Genomic DNA, 13,134 nt, shown 5'->3' with positions numbered 1-13,134 from the left:
ATCCTAATTTCATACAAAATCAAATACACAAATTAACATCCATAAATATCTCAAATTAATAACAAAATAGAATGAAGACTAAAAATTCATCCAAGATAAAGAATAAGCCTAAAATCCAATTTATAACATGAAATATAATCAAAAATAGTCAATATAACCATAATTAATCCTATCAAATAGTCACTTATCATGGCCCAGTGAGGTCTAAGCGCATGGACTAGGGCAGATCCAGGCACCTGGATATGATCCAAACGCCCGAACAGTCCAGGCGCCTAGATCAAGTAGAATTAGCACTGATAAAGATCGACGGAATCGGATCAGATCGGATCGGTTCCCAGCACTCGGAAAGGGATCCAAGCACCTAGAAAGGTCTTTATATAGTCTATACGACCAGCACCAAAGCAGAGCATCTCTAATACTCCTCATTCTTTATCCTGCGATGATGATTGAACACGAACGGAACCAAGTTTGTGCGACTGAGAAAGCTCCAGGAAAGGTGCGCTGCACTCAGGACTTCCGGATCGACCTACTCAAGATTTGATTAATCCTTTTAAAGTCTTATTGTCCTATACTTCTATTTTATATTATTTGGACTGTAAGATAGATTTTTTTGCCTCTGAAAAAATTTCAGAATGGAAATCATTAGTGGGCAGGCGCATTTCTGTGCATAAGCCTCAAACATATTAATCTTATGGGGTTAGGAACCAAGTAAATCCGCGAGTCCCTTACTTATTTTTCTAATATCGGATGCTAGTCTTTGTGTTAGTAACGAACGAATGAATGAATGATGAAAGCACTATTCATCCCTCCCCCTTAGCATGCCCACTGGTCCTATAGGAAAATGATGTTCGACGTAAATCTGCGACAATAATAGATTCGTTGCAAATTGACGATGAAATTGATTTTCATCGAAATTTACAATGAAACCAATTTTTGTCATAAATCTAAAATGAAAAATATATTCATCACAAATATACAACAAAAAAAGTATTCGTCGCAAATTGGAGATGAACCCAATTTCATCGTAAATATGCAACAAAAATGGATTCGTTGCCAATTTGAGATGAATACATGTTTCATCACAAATTGGCGATGAAAACCTATTTTCATCATAAAGTTGAAATACACAATGATTTTCAATAAATTTGCGATGAAAAAATTTCATCGCAAAATTCATTGTAATAAATAAATTTTTTCCCAAAACCTCTCTATTTCTGCATTTGATCATGTTTACAAATATTATGTTCACAACATACATAATAAAATCAATCCAACATATTAGATATGATGTTCCAACACATTATATTCAACAAGTCATATTCATACATGTCAAAACAAATTATCCAAATAAACATACAATTTTACATTTCATACAACACAATACATTCTAATCTAACAAATCAAATTATCTCAATAGCTGACTATCTGGCCAAAGGTACTAGCGAATTCACTAGCAAAGGTACCAACGAAGGTACTAGAGCAGGTAAATTGGAAGGTACTAGCGAAGGTACATGGGAATGTCCTACCCGATCAGGGGGAGTAGATACAGTGTCAATGGCAGAGTCAGAAAATTTATAGCCTCCGGGCTAATCCCGATCTAATTGAAAGTCCCTGGGCTATCTTCCTCTGTCACATCTATTTTTCATTTTTTTTCTACAATAAATTTAAATGGTAGTTCTTTTTTAAGCCCGTCGGGCCCTGAGGCTAAAGCTCGAGTAGAAACATAGTTGGCTCCACCCTTATTGCTAGGTGTCGAAGAAGACTGGTCAAAAGTACTCCATCTATTTCCATCACGTCGAGAATGCCAATCAAAATTATTTAAATAAAGTAAATAAAAATTTGATACATAATGAAGAACATTAAAAAAAACTTACCATATTTGCTAACAAATAAAAAAATACATCAAATCAAACACCAAGATGTCACCTCTATGGCCTATAGAAAAAAATATAGTACATCAACAAATAAAATATATAAATTTAAGAATAAAAAAGTATATAGACAATTAATTGAGCTATGAGTTTTATAAACATACAGATTAAAACTCAATTTACTCATAAAAAATATTACCATTTTTAAAAATATTTCCTTATTTTTTGTTATATAATAACGACGACGACAGCAGTGGCGGCGGCAGCGATGACGACAACGATGTCGATCATCGTCGTAGTCATCATGAATTTCACTTGCATCCACGTTTATCACTACTTCACTGGAATATCATATCGTTGGAATAATATATTCCTCGATCTAAAATGTATTCACAACTTTCTCTTGTTGGTATGTAATGTCTTCCCAATGTTCTTCAATCTTTTTTCGTGCTTTTGTTTTACAAATAGTCCACCAATCAATTTTATCACATTTCAAGCTAGGATATAAAACATAAAATACTTGAATTGTTTGTTGTGCCAACACAAATGGTTCATCTCTTATATAATCTTTTATGATTTATTTCAATCAAATTATATCATGGATGACAAAGTAAAACTAGCGACACATAACTAAAATAACTTGTATTTCTGGACCAAAATATTCTACCTCTATAATTTCATCAATTAAACCAAAAAAATCATTGTTTGCACTTTCATCATCGGATGACTGAACACATACCCCACTATTCATTATAATTTTCCCTATTCCATATTCTTGAGTATGAAAACTATATCTATTTATGAAATATGTTGATCAAGTGTACCAATACTTTTGGATTTCATAACAAATGGATTAGCAATTCTTGCTCAATGTAAGTTTGATTATCATGAACCTACAATCAAATAAATATATTTAAAAGTTTACATATGTGTAAATCATGGCGCAATTTAGATTATCTACTTACATATGATTTAAACTATTGTGTACAGGGGCGGATCCAGGATTTCATATTTGGGGGGGCCATATAATGAAAACGATATACTCATTTGTTTTTGTTACGATGCTATGATGCTCAGTAATTGATTCTCTTTTGTTCTTGCATGATTCAGTGCCAATGTCAGTGGTTGCCTCTTGGAAAAAGATAAAAGCTCTGGATGTCAATAACTACACGCTGATCAAAGCCCTCAAGACCTCCTCTAAGCTTGTAAGGATTCAACTTCTTTCATATCTTTTATACCATTTATATATAATAGAATTTCATGTTGATTTTGTAGGTTCTTAGCGAGGATGGGAAGAAGATCAAACGCAAGCAACTTTTCACTGAAAGAGACAAAGAGGAGCTCCAAGTAATCAATGGAAAATATATATTACATTAGAATTTTATTTCTATGCAAATATTATTGATTCCTTTTCTTCTTCTTCTTCTTCTCTGCTTTGAAGTCTCGTACTGATGTGGTAGAGAACCTGCCAGAGGATTACTCACGCCAGAACCTTGAAAAAATATTCAGCGTGGCTGGGTGGTAAACACATCTAAATCGATCTTCTTCATCGCTTAAAATTACACAAAAAAAAATTGAATCTTAATCATGATTGATTGTCTTCAAGGGCAGATCTAGGATTTCATATTTGGGGGGTCATATAATGAAAATGATATACTCATTTGAACTCAAAAATTACCTAAAGATACATATCAAGGACCTAAGTACAATCTTAATCAATTAAATAATTATAAAAAATAAAGAATAACTAAATTAACATTTATAATCCTTAGCAAAAAAACCTAACATCTATCATTATATTATTACTCGACATCATCAACAGCTAGCGAGCAAGTGTCTAATTAAAATGGGATGTTAATTAAAGACACGTTGGTAGAGATTGCTTCATGTTGAAGTATAATACTATATTTGTTTAATTAACGGGGCAGATAGAACATAGGGTAATCGATGAAGTTGATATTTAATATTTTTTAATGGTTTAATAAGTCATCAATTAGCAGCCATATTTGAATAATTTAATTAATCGAATGATATTGAATTAAATGTTTGTGAAGAGAGCAAGTTGATTAAGATGGAACATGCTCTAATTGAGCCAATCGATATCTAGTTTGATCGAACCGGCCGGAAAGATGGTCCAGTTTTAACTACGTTGCTTATTTATTCGCCACATGCTGTTGTTAATAAAAATTTGACAAGCTCAAAGCCACGTCATCATGTCACTAATAATTGTAGTTTATTATATTGATAATGAATGAGGAAATGGTAACGTGTTACACTATTTCCTCGAGTAATTTACGCACTAGGTCCTTTTGTACGTGGGCTGGGGGGGGCCATGGCCCCCCCAGGCCCCTATGTACATCCGCCACTGATTGTGTAAATTCTTCTTCATAAAAATGATCAAACTCTTGTGTCGATATTTTAGAATATAAATTTTAAAAAATCATTCCATAAAAAATTAAACTATAACATAAGAATTTACAACATAAGAAATATATACTAACTCGAAATATAATGTGACTTATGGAGAATTTAGTAAAATATATATCTGGGTTATTCTTCATTCTTGATAAGTTAAATATCTCTATTTATATAGTCCACTTAGTCGACCAAAAAAATTAAAAATTAAGAATGAGTTAAAATTAGAATTAATAGGATCCTCATCATTTCTTCCCATTCTCCGTCTTTTATTCTAAACATGAGGCTCAAAATAATATGATGCAAAAGTTATTATATCCTCTATAATGTATACATGAACAATAGAGGCATCAACATGTGTCTTATTTTTCATTTTTTTCAAATGATATAGGAATCTAATTGTAATATAAGAAATTATATTATATATTAATATATAATAAAATTAGTAATTTTTTATACATTAATCGAAAATAAAAATTTTACTTTTCAAATGGATACATCCATCGAAAATAGACAAGACCTCACCTCATATGACAAGTGAACCAAAAGATATTCTATGAAATCAAAAAATAAGGATAGAAATTGTTAGGACCGATGCGTTCGCTAGAGGGGGGGTGAATAGCGTTTCTCGAACTTTCTTGATCGTTCTCTTACAGAGATTAGCGGAAGCAAATAATAAAAGAAAGAACAATATCACAACGCTAACCCGGTTCGATTTACTTGGTCTCCACCTCCGCAGAGGTGACTAATCCAAGGATCCACACAGCGCACACACCCTTTGCACTATGAAAAGTCTCCTTCTCAAGAACTCTTGAAGGAGGAGAAACCTTTACACTTGATCTCTTCCTCTTATGAATAGAAAATAGGTTTGGGAGGAAGAGTAGAAAAGCACAAGACAGAGCTTTGAAGATCTCACAAAAAATGTATTCGAAAAGAAGAAGTGCTCTCTTCAATCTCGCAGCTATCTTTTATGCTTTTCGTGACATCAGTCGACTGCTCCCATGGCCAGTCGACTGATGGGCTTCAACGGCTACAGAATCTGCATTAATTGCTGCATTAATTAGTCCAACGTTTGAATTCCAGTCGACTGCTCCTAGGCCAGTCGACTGGTGCCAGTCGACTGCCTTCCTCTGGCTCGACTGATCTTTCTGTGTATGACTTATTCTGCCATCAGTCGACTGAAATTACAGTCCAGTCGACTGATACTCTGATCAGTCGACTGAAAATGCAGGTCCAACATAATAAAAGTGACTCTCGAAACTCCGTCTCCGAGTGGACTCTCCACCGACTCAATTGTACATTACAAAAGTGAAACTCGAGTTACATTCGAGTCTAAATCTATTTACAATCAGATTATAAAAAGATAGGGCACGACTCGCAGGTACATAATACTAACTTATGTATTTTTCATAAATTTCCATAATTTTTCTACAGATTTTTATAATTTTACGAGACGCATCTCCAGAGCGGACCCGCTACGCGTTTTCGGGCGCAATCGCAAGACATATCCCCTTGCGGGGTTTAGGGGCAGCACCCCTACTCGCGAAATAACCTTCACGAGTGTCCTAATGCGATCTTAAGCACCTTCCTACGCTGTCCCAAAAATTTCGGGGCGAGATCTTGCCGATCCGGAGAGTTTTTCTCGATGGATGAAGCCTACAAGTGTCCGAACACTTGTTGCTTCTCCTCTACGAGAAAAATTCCCATAAAATCATAAAAATTCAAAAAATCACAGAAACTTATAAATATGTAAATTTTGCATCTAATACAAAAAAATACAAAACTAAACATGTACAAGAATCGCACGTGGCTCTGATACCACTGTTGGGTTTTTCGTGCCGCAAAACCGCTTTTTGCGTGCGGAAACCACGAAACCCTCCGAACGGATCCGTGCGAAAATTACAAAAATAACTTGTACATGTTCAAAATACCTAGATCTACACTAGATCTACGAGATAAGAAATTTACCCTCGATGCGTGCCCTTCGCGTATCCCGCTCTTCCGAAATGATGCCGGATCTCGAGAGCGTCAAGTGCCGCTCCTCTACACGTATCCACTCGGACAATAGGTGGAGAACCAAAACCAAAGGTGTGCTAGCACCAAGAGAGGTTTTGGCTAAGGAGAGGAGAGGAAGAGGGAGAAGAAGAACCAAGAAGAAGGAGAGAACAATTCTCAACGTGAATGAGAAAATCCAATTAGAAAAACACATTTTTTTTTCTTTTTATTCTCATGTCACATCAATTCCCTTTAAAGCTAATTAATCCCATTAATGCTTTAAACCATCCATGAGTTACAAAAAAGATTTGTAACCTCCCATGAGGTGGCAATCAAGGTGATGTGGCACCATTCTATTGGCCATCACTTATGCCACCTCAACATAAAGTCAAGTGGTCAAGTCAAGACTTGGCCATGAGGTGGCATGAGTCAAGTCAACATCTATGATGACATGGCATAAAGACTAAGTGATTTTCCATGAAGCTTCCAACACCTCACGAGTACGACATGACTTTTTACAATAACTGCACCATTAATCAAGAGTCGGTACATTTTGTAATCCTCTAGATTGTTGAGATCAAATGACCTTCTTTGACTTTGTTATAGCAATTGTTTCTAGAACTTCTCGTTGTATAAGTCAAACTTGTAGAAGTATTGATACAAGATAGGAAAAAATCAAAGAAAAGTCTTCTAGTTAAAAAAAATCCAACTACGAAAACTGATGCATGGAAAAATCAACAATAAAGGTGGAGTAACAAAGAAAAATCCAACTATGGGTGGGTAAAAGGAATCTAGCTACAAAGGCTAATAAAACAAAAAATAGGCAATGAAATCGGGTAAAAGGAATCTCACTACAAAGGCTAATAAAACAAAAAATAGGTAATGATAGCAGGTAAAAGGAATCTAGCTACAAAGGCTAATAAAACAAAAAAAAAGGTAATGAAGGCTGAATAAAGGGAAAAATTCAATTATAAAGGTGGGTAAAAGGAATCCATATATAAATATTGGTAATAGGAAAAAACAGTAAATAGAAATCCAACTATAAAGGTTGATTTAGGGTTTTGATTGAAGGCATCATAAGGAAAAAAGAAAAAAAATTATAACAGAGACGAAAAAAAGACAAAGCCTATAATTAGTGAACACAAAAGGAAAGAGATTTTAAAAGATAAAGATGAGAGAAAGAAAAGAGATTATAACAGTAATACTTAACTCAAAAACTTATTCTATATATGGGATCCTAATCACTTATTGATAACACTAATAGATTTTTCTAATAAAATCCCTAAAAACCTCTAGTGGAATTATTAAACAAAAACTAATTTTTACAATATCATGCTTTCCCACATCCTCATATAGAACTTTCCATTAGGAGGTGGAAGCCAAAGTCTCATATTGATAGATATTACATAGGGCCATGTAAGAGATGATAATGCAACTAAAATGAGGTTGAAAAGGCAATTCAATGAGATAGATTCAATATTATATTAACATAATTTTTGTTCGACCAGAAAAGATCAAATGTAGTTCAGAATATCATCAAGTATCATGATCAGCTATTCCATGAAACGCATGAGCATACTTATTATATTGAAGTTTAACTTCTTTTAGATGCTATATTCATGATTTATATTTTCTATTGATAAAGGTGAAAGGGATAAGGCAGATCAAATAACAAAAACACTTGACATGGGAAACATGGTATTTCATAGAACCAACGGTGATAATTACATCCATCTAATGTCAAATAGTTGCAGACCCCAGTTTCATTTTGCAGTTTATATTAGATTTATTTCACACATGGTAAAACATAAATAAAGATTGGGATCGTAGACAATCTCCTACTGCCTACTAATACTTGAGGAAATAGCTAATGAGTTGCAAAAGGAAAAATTCCTCCACATAGTAGAAGATTCTTCCATATCTAATATCAAAATCGTTTTCTTTTCTTTTATGGCACAAGGCTAATATTGTGTACATAAGACATGTTACATGGGATTAGAACCCAAGACCACCCGAACACAACAGAATGCCCTAGCCATCATAAACACGGGCACATGTAGAAAGAATGACAGAAACAACCTTGATCAAAGAATGACAGAAAGAGTGCTACAATTATTAAGTATTGTAATAGTTAAACTAGAAATTTGGTTGAATGAATCAAAAATCATTAACAGTGTGGAAGAAATCCAACTGAGTGTGGAAGAGATCCACTTGACCATCTACCAAGATACTCATAAGAAGGGCGCTCAACGACCATCTGCATTCACAACCACTGCCAAGACCAAAACCACCCTAAACATCCAAACGAAAGCACAGAAGAAAGAGCAGGAGGGTTCTATAGCTTACTTGGGCATTTATCGGCAGCAGCCATCTCAGGTTTCCTAAACGAAACAAGGAAACGTATCAATAAATGAAAAATCACAAAAAGTGGATTGACGATCTAGAAGGAAGCTTACGCAGTAGGTAGAGAAAAGACGAGGGCGGAGGAACGGAGGTACGACTACGTGATAGGCAGCCGCGTGAGGGAAATGAAACAGCCGCTGGGAGGGAGGACATGTGAAGCAGCCGCTGAGGAGGACGGAGACGGAGAGACGTGTGGCGCGGTTGGACGGCATGGAAGCGGGAATGGGAATTTGGGGGCTGGAATTTGGCGCGGTTGGACGGCGTGTAAGCGGGAATGGGAATTTGATGGGCGCGGTTTAGGTTTACTAACACAGGCGGGAGGGAATGTTGACGTAGTGGCATAATCGTAATTTGGGATAATTTGAGGATAATAATTTTTAAAATTTTATTTAACAAATATTTTCGAATGCTTTAGAGGTCATAACTTTTTACTGGGATATCAAAACGAAGTACGGTCGATTCCAATAAGACACGGTCGATTCCTAATCGAAGCTCTCTCTAGTTAATGGATTTGGGGAAGGGAGAAAGAGAGGGTGGTGCTAGTTAATGTATTTGTGGGTAGGATTGGAGAGTTGAAGGAAAAACTAATAAGGCATAACTTTTGATTAGGGAATCAAAATAAAGTACGGTCGGATACGTTTCGAAGGTCTGTGAGAGATTTACATATTGGTCCAGTTTCAGAGCCTTCCGGCATTGTTTAATGCTCCATGCGCACTTCCAAAATACCCTAAACATTATCTATATCTATCAACCTAAAATGAGGTATAACTTTTGATTTGGAACTTCGACGAGATATAACTTTTGACTGGAGAATCAGAACAAAGCACGGTCAGATGCATTTGGAAGGTCTCTGAGAGAGAAATACCGACCCAGTTTTGGACCCATCCGAGATCGTTTAATACTCCATCCGCACCTTTGAAGTGTTTTTCCACTAGTTATATGAATCGAACTAGAATGAGACATGACTTTTGACTGGAGCCTTCAACGAGGCATAACTTTTGACTGGGGAATCAGAATAAGGCACGGTCGGAAGCGTTTCGAAGCTCTCGGCGAGAGCTACATATTCGCCTTCAAGTCCGGACCCATCCAACATCATTTAATGATCCGTACGTATCTTGAAAGATTTTTTCAATATGTAAAATGAACTTCAAAGGGTAATAACTTTTGACTAAGGAATCAAAACGAGGCACGGTCGGTTGCGTTGCGAAGATCTTTGAGTGAGCTACGTTTGGTATAGGGTATACCCATACCTCCCCACTTTTGGCCCTTTTTAGGATCGTTTAGTGCTCTATCCGCATCTTCAAAGTTTTTTTCACTATCCATAATGAACTTTGATGGGGTATAACTTTTGACTGGGGAATCAGAACGAGCCACAATTGGATGCGTTTTGAAGCTCTCTGTGAGATCTACATACCGGTCCAATTTCAGAGCCATCCGGCATCGTTTAATGCTTCGTTTGCACCTTCGAAGTGTTTTTTTTCAGTTTTTGTTGGGTCATGTCAATGAATAGTATAGGTAAGGGGTTGATTAAGCCCGTTGATGAGATGATGAGAGGGAGGGGTGGGTTGATTAATGATTAAGGAGGGCTGATAGTGATATATGTTTAGTGTTGTTGGTATGATGAGTGGAAATTTTTTTGGGTGGATGTTTGGGTTTAGGATTTGGATTTTTTTTTTCTTTCATTGGGTGAGTATGTGTGGTATGTGTGAGGATGATATAAATTTTTTTTTATCATCATCATCACTACCACCACTACCACTACCCTACAATTATCACTACCACCACTACCACTACGACTATCACTACCACTACCATCAATATTACTACCACTACCACTACCACTACCACTATTACTACCACTACCACTATCACTATCACTACCACTACCACTACCACTACCACTACCACTACCACTACCATTACCACCACTATCACTATCACTATCACTACCACCACTACCACTATCATTATCATTATCATTACCATCACTATCACTACCACCACTATCACTATCACTATCACTACCATCACTACTACCACCACTATCACTACCACTACAACCACTACAACCACTACCATTATTACCACTATCACTATCACTACCACCACTACTACCACTACTACTACCACTATTCATCATCATCATCACTATACCACTCCTTCACCCCCTCCTAACCATATGACCCTTGAATATATATAATGTTATTACAATATCATCATCACCATTACTACCACTACCATCACTCCGTCATCATCATCATCATCATCATCATCACCATCACCATCACCATCAACATCACCATCACCATCAACATTACTATTATTACCACCACACTAACATCACTTTCAACATCATCATTAATTCCCACCACTACACCACCACAATCCACCATCACCTCAGCATTAGGAACACCAACATTCCCCAGCACTAAGATCTTTTATATTATCTAGTAAAATTGTAAAATTGTTTTCAATTTTTTTTATAATTTTTTAAAGTTTCTTCACATATGATATTTTTTATATTATTTTTTTCATTTCTGAATTTTATTTTAATTTTTTATTAAAACATTGTTTTTTTCTTTTTTTTTCCTTTTTTAATTAATTTTTTCCTTTTTAAATATATAAAGTATGGCGCAAACGGAATTGATTTATTATTTTATACATTTAGGTTACATTTTATAAATTAAATTTAATAAACGATGTTTATTAATTTAATATAATATTTTAATAAATCATTAATTTAAATTTTTAGTTATTTCAATTAAATAATTACCAATTAAATTTAATAAACTAAATAATAACATAAATTTTATGATGGTGATTGTATTATTGGAGAAAGGTGGTAATTGATTGAGAGAGATGGTAATGGATAGAGAAAGTTGGTGGTAGTGGATGGAGAAATGTGGTGATAGATGGAGAGAGATGGTAGTGGATGGAAAGATGTGATGATGATGGATGGAGAGAGATGGTAATAGATGGAAAGAGTTAATGATGGTGGTGTAGTGGTCATAATAATTATATAAATTTTTCAAAAATAATTAATGTATTTTATTTATTGTTTTAAAATTTTATATACATTTATGTTATTTTTTAAAAATAATTTAGAATTGTTACTTTTTATAGTGAAGAGAACAGTGTGATTTTTTTCCTTTTGATGTGATAATGATGTGGTACATGATAAATATAAAAAAAAATCATTTTGCTTTGGAGATGCCCTTAATCAGTCATTCACACTATTAAGTTTTTTGAAAAGTAAAAAAAAAACGGTGTCAAAAACCTATCAACATTATTTGGTTTAAATATTTGGAATATAAGAGGGCGTTTGGTTTGATCATTTTTCAATTTTATTTTCTTAATTTTTAAAAATGATTGTTTGATTTGTGTTTTCTAATCTCATCTTAATAGAAAATGAGAAGTCATTTTCAAAGAAAATAGAAAATAATAAAATATTATTTTCTATAGAGAATGAAAAATGTAATTGAAAATAGAAAATGAAAAAAAGATGACAAATAGTACAAAATACAGCACGACTATAGTACTGCACGCCTCCTCGTTGCACGATTATTTTAATAAAATAATTTATTAAAATAATAAATATAATTTAATAATTTTATTTTATTAAAATAATTTATTAAAAATAATTATTTTAATAAAAGATTACCTTTTGATGTTGTGCCCTTAATCCAATCCATTATAGGTATCATTTCCAGAAGGTCCTGATTCTTCTAATATACAAAGTGGTGAGCCACTATTGCAAATTTCATTTGTCCTAAAGGTACTGGATTCATCTGCCAGATTTAGAGAAAGACAAATATTTGTGCACTGATTTGGCAAACAAGTATCTGAGACTTGGTGAGTATTTTTGGAGCAAGAGTTCACCTGACAAGGCTAAATATGTAAGAAGAATCAGAGAGGTCATAAATGACAAGGCTATATATGTAAGAACAAGGATATAGATCACGAATTTCATAAATTTACAACTAGTTGTTGCAAAAATTGCTAGGCATGAGCTATCTAATTGAACTTAATTTATCAAAAAAAATATATGAAGCCCAAGCCAGAGAAGCAATAAAGAGTTTCAAGCATTAATTCAAACAGATATTAATCATATGACATTATTCTTATAATTGACTCTGGATCTCACTAATTTCTCTTAAGCTACAAACTATTGCACAAATAAATTATAATTAGTATATACCTCCCACACTGAGTTTGCCTTTGATGAAATTCTTCTGAGTGACTGCATGAGACAAACTTTGCTACTTCACAATTCAACTTGGATCTAGAGGGAGATATCTTCTGTATTTCTTCAAGTAAAGCACTTTCTTCTAAACTTCCTTCTTGTGCAGGCATAAACTGACGAAGCCTTATTTTTGGAGTAGTAGCCAGGATACTGTCTGAATAGCAATTCAATTTTCTCCTTTTTAGCCATGATATTTCACACACTTTT

At 34.4% G+C, this 13,134-nt stretch overlaps 1 pseudogene; it reads right to left on the bottom strand.

Moving 5' to 3' along the window:
• Positions 1–12,362: 12,362 nt before the first annotated feature.
• LOC141812119 (uncharacterized) overlaps positions 12,363–13,134 on the bottom strand; it is a 2,168-nt pseudogene continuing 1,396 nt past the window's right edge.

Source organism: Curcuma longa, chromosome 18 (assembly GCF_044706935.1).
Source record: "Curcuma longa cultivar G26 ecotype Majalengka, Jawa Barat chromosome 18, ITB_CL_G26_1.1, whole genome shotgun sequence".
NCBI lineage: Eukaryota > Viridiplantae > Streptophyta > Magnoliopsida > Zingiberales > Zingiberaceae > Curcuma > Curcuma longa.
Note: the sequence above shows the minus strand (reverse complement) of the source record. Positions and strands in the feature narration are given on the sequence as shown.